Below are 7,649 nucleotides of genomic sequence, written 5' to 3'. Positions count from 1 at the left end.
TAAATAAAATACAATCAAATGAAAACTAAATTAAAATGGTCGAGCATCCTACTGAGAATCCAACTTTCTCTGCGCCTCTCTGCCTGTTCGGACGCTTTTTTCTCTGCTCCCTGCTTGCTTGCATTTTCCTGCCTTTTACTTTTTTATCTCCTTTTTATCTCTTAACCTAAACCACAGAAAGTTGGACTTAGTTATTTTATTTATTTTCTTTTATTTATTTTTTGAGTTTGATTTTGAAAAGATGCCTACCTTCACCACAATGGACTTTGACAAGCTTTTACAGAAGATAGCTGTTATGGAACTGAAAATCTGTCGACTCGAAGTGAATTATGATGTAAACGCCGCGTATGGAAATGAAACAACCCTGCCTGTGATTCCGAACGGTGACCACCAGCCCAGCGACTCAGCAAACAAACAGTTCCCTGAGGAAAATGAGAATCCCTGGACCGCTCTGGGTGCAAGACCAAAGGATCAACGAACCCCACACCAAGACAAAGAAAACTGGCCGATACTACAGAGAGATGTCCCAAGACAAGTGAAACAACAACGGGCTGTTCTCAAAACAAATGATAGGAGTAAACCTGCTGGAAATGCTGGAATTCCGTTACTAAACAGATTTGCTCCGCTCCAAGATGTGACCCAGGAGGACAAAAATCAGAGGTATGTCAACGATTTTCGTTCTAAGACATCAGAGAAAAGACATGCCACAGGGCCCTGATATTATGCAATGGATCTGTAAGGGGGATTAAACATTTCTGTAACAAGAAAAACACAGAGGTGTTGATTTATAACGATAGGAACTGTGGCCTGGTGTCTGATATATCAGACATCCTTCCAAGGATCTTGAAAGAACTCTCTATGCTGGAAAAACTCATAATACAAGCTGAAGCCCTGTCGACGTCAACCGGATAACAAAATCAGAAGTATTGAAAGAGGATGACATTCGTCTGTTGAACTTAGTTGATGGCCTTAATGTCAAGGTGTTTCTCAGCGGCCCTCGCGTGCCCGTTAAATGTGGAGATGAGATTTTTTCCAGAGTTCCGATGCTTATTAAATGGCTGAAAAAAAACATGCAAACAAACAACTGTAACCTTCATAGACAACTTTAACATCTTTTGGGAGAGGAGACATATGTTCAGCGACAATGGTTTCTCTCTAAATAGGTCAGGTGCAAAACGGCTGATTTCAAACATTGTCTATTCTATGAACCATGCAACATCAGCTTTGTTCCAAAACAAAGTACATCCAGTGCCAAAACAAATAATAAGCCCAGTGCAGCCCGAACAAGCCAAGATAAAGATGGCCAGAAAGATGACACAGAAAGAGGCTACGTCAGAACTACAGGAGGATTCATCCTAGATCTCAGCAGGACAAAGAGAGGACCAAGAACCTCCATCGTCACGAACACCGGTCCAGACTGGACCCGCCTCCCCTTCTTCTCCACAAAGCCCAGAAGTTCCTTTTCTGGAATTTTCTCACAACATGAACCAAGTATTTAAGATTGGCCTACAGATGACATCCTCTCCACATAGCCATTCTGCTGTGAATAAACCAGGACTTTCCAAAGGCCTCAGAGCCTCAAATCCTCCTCCTCCACGTATCACAGAACACTCTGGTACTGAGGAAACTTCGCTACAGATTGGGCCCTGGCCGCATGTTTATCAGACATGACAGTTCCCAGCATCAGCTTGGGCCTTTTGCCAGAGATTATGGAATATCTGTGATAATACGTGGCAGAAATAAGAAAAGCAAAAGGATAAACAGGAACAAATACTTAAAAGTCATAAACTGTCAGATGCAACCTGTCACAGAGACACCATCAACCACTAAGTCATGTAAACTGGTTTTATTAAATGTTAGATCTCTGTCAGGAAAATCCCTGTTAATTAATGACTTCATTATTGACAATAATCTTGATGTAATGTTTTTAAAAGAAACATGGCTGCATGAATTTAGTGAAGCAGCTATACTGATGGAGTCAACACCTCCAAACTACAATTTTCTTTGTGAGAGCAGACAGCAAAGGAAAGGTGGAGGAGTGGCAACATTGTTTAATGATTCACTAAAGTGTAAAAATGTGTTTTTTTGGAAAATTCGACTCTTTTGAACATTTGGCTCTCCAGGTAAAGAGCCCGGTACGAACTATGTTCCTGAATGTTTACAGGCCTCCTAAGTCCACATCAAACTTTTTTAAGGATTTTAGTGACCTGCTGTCTGTGATATGTGTTGATTATGACTTTTTAATAATTGTGGGAGACTTCAACTTTCACGTTGACAACCCTGAAGACAGAAGTGCAAAAGAACTGTGTGACACACTTAGCCCTATCTGATCACTTTTCTGTTACCTTTGAATGTATAATTTCCAGTGACTCATTTAGTCACTGGTGCTGCTTTTCATAAACAGCCATTTTTAAAACACATCATCAGTCAGTTACAGTATCCATCTTTGGTTCCAGTTAGATCCCAACACAAAATCCATCTGTTAGATTTCGTCTTACTTTTTGTTGGCCCAACACCAAGAATTTAGAAATGATTCCATGGAAATCAGTACATTTCCAGCCAACCAGTCAGCACAAAATAAAGTGCTTTGCTTGTGCATCACTATCATATTCCATCTCTGTAGGTTTCCCTTTTTAAATCATTTGATATGTTTTTAAAATGTCTGATATTTAAAACAAGATCAGACTCCAACAGTTTGTGTCCCCTGCCCCAGATCGTCACATCTTGGCAATGTGTTGACGACTTCAGACCAGCACTGTAATGATCAGAGGCAGGGAACCCAGAATTCCGCCAGACCAGCAGAGGTTCAGATCAGGTTCTTTTATTAACTAATATCAAAAACAGGGAAAAGCCAAAGAGACCGTCGAAACAAAAGACGGCACATAAACAAACAGTCCAGCAGGGCAGGTGAAACAGAAAGAGACAGAACAGGATGGCTCAGGTTTCTGGAGACAAGGGAGTCAAAAATCCAAAAGCAAAACATAAACTCAATATTGCAGGAGGAGACTCACCCATAAACTCAACAAGACGACCTGGCAACAGTTTATATGGAGGAGGAAGCAGGTGATTGCAGCAGGGGTGGAGTAAGGCAGGTGTGCAGAGTAAGTACTTAGACCAGACATCAGTGCTGAGGCTCAAAACAAGAACAGATCAGAAACCAAACCTAAACCAAAAAGCTGACAGGACAAGTGAACAGGAACAGAAACTACACCATACTTGATAAGAAACAAAACAACCCTTAAGTACAAACCTAGAACAGAAGATAAAGCTAAGACTAAAACTGAATGACACAACAGGATAAACTAAAACAATAAACAAGCTAAACAAGAACCTAGACAAGACAAAACTCAAAGTAGCCAGATAACCTAAGAGAGGAGAGTAAAATAACTTACATAACATAAACCAGAACAGAACCCAGAATAATACAAGCACATTATCAGACCTTTCTGCTTTCCATCCCTACTGATCATTACCAGCTTCTAGCTCAGGGGTGCCCAAACTTTTTGCACAGGGGGCCAGATTTGGTCAGATGAAAATGTATGGGGGCCGACCATTTGGCCGGACATTCCTCAAACCATTACCATTGTAAATTAACATGTAAATATGTAATTATATCACTTGGTAACAAGGTTACAAGGTTAAAATAATAATACATTAAACTACAAATGAACAATTTTATGAAAGTTGACTGAAATTTTTATTACAAGTATTGATTTTGTTTTAACAAATCACATCCCAGTACATTTTGAAAAATACCACATTCAAATCAGATAGAAATGTGACAAAACTGTGGTCTGATTGTCACAAAAGAAGCAATTCACAGAGACTTTAGTTTATTCTCCTCAGAATAAAAAAAAATACCTGCATTAATGAGAAGGGTGATATTGGGGTTTCGACTGCAGTAAACAGGCCAGGTCTGGATCAAAAGCAGTGGTTTTGATGCGCAAGATGTCACGCAGGTGAGAGTCACTTAGTCTTGTCCTCAGGCGGTTCTTGTTAATGTTCATAACTGAAAACGTCTTCTCGCACAAGTATGTCGAGCCAAACAAGCTCAGCATTTTCATCGCAAATGTCCGAATCTCTTGGAACCTGTCTTTGTCCAGCTTGTGGTAAAGGTTTCTGAGAGGGAGTTGTTGGTAGTGACTGTGACCCTCCATGTCACACTGCAGCTCAATGAGCTCCAGTTGCAGGTGGTCTGGAGCGTAATTAGGATCCACGGGAAAAGGGGAGGAAAAAAGTGTGATCTCTTTTTCAATAACTGCTAAATCCCTGAAACGCCGCTGAAACGCCTCATTCAGAGATTAAATGTTTTCTGCATACCTCCTCTTTTGCGCACAAAAATTGTTCTCTGGAAAACTGGTCCTAATTTCCTGCAGTGATGGAAAATGTGCTGTATTGGGCTGCGTTTGTGTCAGGTGCCTTTGGAAAGTAGCAGCTTTGTCCCAAAAGTTTTAATGGAGGTGTACAGTTGGCTTACCATTGCATTTTGCCCCTGAAGGCTCGTGTTTAGTGCATTCAGATGTCGTGTTATGTCAATCAAAAATCCAAAATCAGACAGCCAAACAGGATCAGAGATTTCCGGCATCGGTTGTCCCTTTTGTGCCAGGATTCAGATATACTTTAATAATCCCAGAGGAAAATTGCTCTTTCAGTACCATCACCATTACATAAACATCACAAACATTTCAGGGGGGAGACGGTTCACTGAGGCCGTGCAGCCAAGGACAATACTGTCCACAAGGCGCTGCCTTTATCTGTTGAAGGAAGATTACAACAACATGGGGGAAGGGGAGGGAGAAAAAACAGACAGATGCTTGACAATTTATGCTCTCACAAATAAAGAGTCAAACAACCGACAAAAAACCCATAGCACGAAAAGCACAAATAACACAAGACAACATATATGCAGAAGGTAAACATTTGAGACCCATCGCGTGTACGTAAATTCATCAGTTTTATGAGTATCAGTTATGTGTGACTGTTTGGGTGAAAGTGTTATATCTCCGTGAACACTCTCCAGAGGCCATTGTTCTTGATGTTATCAGCTGGCCCACAGTTCAGAGAAGCTACCCAGGTGTCAGCGGGGGAAGGGGGTAGCCGGGGGCTTTTCTGAGCATTCTCCACCATAACAATCCAGGAGTTGAGATAGGGAGGGCATAATCTAAATATGTTATTTGTTATGTGGGCAAGCGGCACTGCCTTTCTTGTCGGCTTTAAGTCTTTTTGTTGGCTCCAAATGGTAAATATGGAGCCAGACCTCTTTTGCCAGTTCTCCCTTGCAAAAGAGATTTTTAATCTCAATGGGTATTACCTGGTTAAATAAAGGATAAATTAAAAAAAATCAAATTTTCTGAATTGTTGGGCTTTTTCTCGCTTTACTTCCAGATTTTATCCCATCTCCCCTTGAGTTCAACCACCAAAGCCAGTCTGCGTTCCAGCACAGCCAGCCTTCGGCTCTGCTCCTTCACCTTCCAGGTTTGTCCGTTCACAGCAATAGTGAATTTGACATGACATTAGAGAGTATAGGGTATACCTTCTGTCACTTTTTAATCCGATTTTGATGGATTAAAAGTGGGCGGGGCGATTAAAAAGGGGCGGGGCTTATTTTTTAATTGACCTTTTAGGTGATCACATGATCGTCACGTGACCCTGCTCGTGACCCTCATGTGACACCCTATCATTGACCCCTACCGTGACCTCCATATGACCCCACCACGTGACCCCTCATGTGACACCCCCTTCCCTCCCATGACCTCCACATGATCCCACCACGTGACTCTCACAAAAAAAAAAAGTCCCTCCCACCTTCATCCCGCCCCCCCCGGGTCCCCGCACTCATAATATAAGGTCCTTTTCTCAAGCATGGATAGTGATTCACTCCTTTTCAACATGGCGTTCGAAACAAGCAAGCAAGAACCTATCATTTCTGACACACCCGTCACGACCTACAACTATCAGGATGGTGATAGGCAAGCTCAGCAGACCCCTCGCAAGGTAATGCTGTCTCTATGCAGAACTCAGATGCCTCCGACCCTACCTCTGCAAGAAGAATGGTCTTTGGAATCCTATGGAGCTCGCGGTAAATGGGGATACCTCTTCAAGTACGAAACCGGCGAAATGTGTCTGTATCAGCTGGATCAAGAAACCGACAAGCTGCAACCTATCCACTCCTTGTGCATGCTAACGTCAAACGATTGGGCTGTTCTGAGACTCGTCCTGCTCCGCAAACTAAACCCTGAAGATACGTACGACGCAGGCCCCAAAGACTCGTACTTGACATACCCCGTTGTGAATCTAGAAACCCGCGACGCAATCAAGGATTCACCCGCTGCTAAACGTCGCAAGCGGGCTCATCAGGAAACCGAGGATGGAATCATGGATTCACCCGCCGCTAAACGCTGCATGCAGGCGTTGACCCGCTTGAACGAGACTGACACAGACTCGACAAATAGGATCTTCTCAGCCACATGGCAATCAAAGACGGGGGTTACCGGCCGATGGTTTTTCCGCGCAACTCTGAGACAGGCTCAAGATAAAACAACCCCGGTTATTTTCGTGCTCGACTATTATAATGCAGACTGCGGCGTGTTTAGACCCTTGTTAACCATTCCCTTCGACGCATGGCGTGACAAGATGACTGCAATAGCAGACCAGATCTCAACGCTGTTTCGCGACTGTCGCAACTGGAGAGACGTTTTGGGGATCAAGAAAGTGCTAGCTTTTTGAGCCTGCCCCCTTCACAAAGGCCGATACCGCCCCCTTCAACGTTAACCACACCCCTTCTCAGTATATATTCTGATCGGGACTCTATGCAACTCCACTGACCAGACTTTTAGCATCTGAAACCATGAGTAACTACGTGGTTGAAAGAAGTACTCCAACATCACCGCAGCATGGCTCTCCGGACAGCGACAAATTCTTCCCGGGACCGTACCACCCGCCTTCACCCTTGCCAACCCCTGAATCATCTCACGAAAGCGACACAGACAGCGAGAGTCTTCTGACGGGGCTGCAGAGGCATACCGTCTACTGGTCCAGACCCCCCAGAGGTGTGAGACTACGGCCCGAGTTCTTATTTTTTTCCAATAAGATTTCCGGACTTCCAGCCAGGCTTCCCGCCATGCCATCACTGTCAGAGACCCAGGAGGAAGATTCAAAAGCGCTGAATCTTCCACCCTCCCCGGACCCTTCTCAGTCTGAGTACTTACAGCTCCAGGACTCGCAACTTCCCTCGAGCCAAGGAGATCCAGCATCCCCGCCCCCATCGCCGCATGAGGATACGCTGCTTCCATCCATCCAAGGAGAGACTGACACCGGGGCGGATGAATACGACGAATGGATCCGCTTTGGCTTCATCAAAGCGGTGAAAACAGTGGTGCACCATCTTTTAAGCGCCGCCATCGAAAAGTACATGCGTGATAAATGTTACGGCTGCATTTATGACCGCCCTAGTCAGAGAGAGCATGAATGTTTGGAGCAGCTTGAGGATGGGTTCTTTGAAAGCAATTACTACCGTGTAATGCGAGTGCTTTGTAACGCACGCTTCATCGATGCTGTTCAACGGTTTTTAGTCGCTCGCAACATCCACCAAGACAACGACACAGTCAACGCCGTCGCACAGGCATATCTGTACGAATTGACAATGGTCA

The sequence above is a fragment of the Fundulus heteroclitus genome, chromosome 21 (genome assembly GCF_011125445.2).
Source record: "Fundulus heteroclitus isolate FHET01 chromosome 21, MU-UCD_Fhet_4.1, whole genome shotgun sequence".
Classification (NCBI taxonomy): Eukaryota; Metazoa; Chordata; class Actinopteri; order Cyprinodontiformes; family Fundulidae; genus Fundulus; species Fundulus heteroclitus.
Note: the sequence above shows the minus strand (reverse complement) of the source record.